The following is a 238-nucleotide window of genomic DNA, read 5'->3' on the forward strand; positions in this document are numbered from 1 at the left end:
GCACAGAGTACCAGGCCTGGAGTCAGGAAGACTCATCTTCCTGAGTCCAAATCTGGCCTCATACACTAGCTGTGTAATCCTGGACTAGGCACTTAATCCTGTTTGCCTCAGTTTCCTCATCTGTCAAATGAGCTAGAGAAGGAAATGGCAAACCACTCCAGTAGCTTTGCTAAGGAAGCTCCCAATGGAGTCTACCTGCCAAGATAAACCTAGGAACTACGTGAACACAATTACAAAG

Source organism: Vombatus ursinus, unplaced genomic scaffold, assembly GCF_900497805.2.
Source record: "Vombatus ursinus unplaced genomic scaffold, bare-nosed wombat genome assembly UNPS02014797.1, whole genome shotgun sequence".
Taxonomy (NCBI): Eukaryota; Metazoa; Chordata; class Mammalia; order Diprotodontia; family Vombatidae; genus Vombatus; species Vombatus ursinus.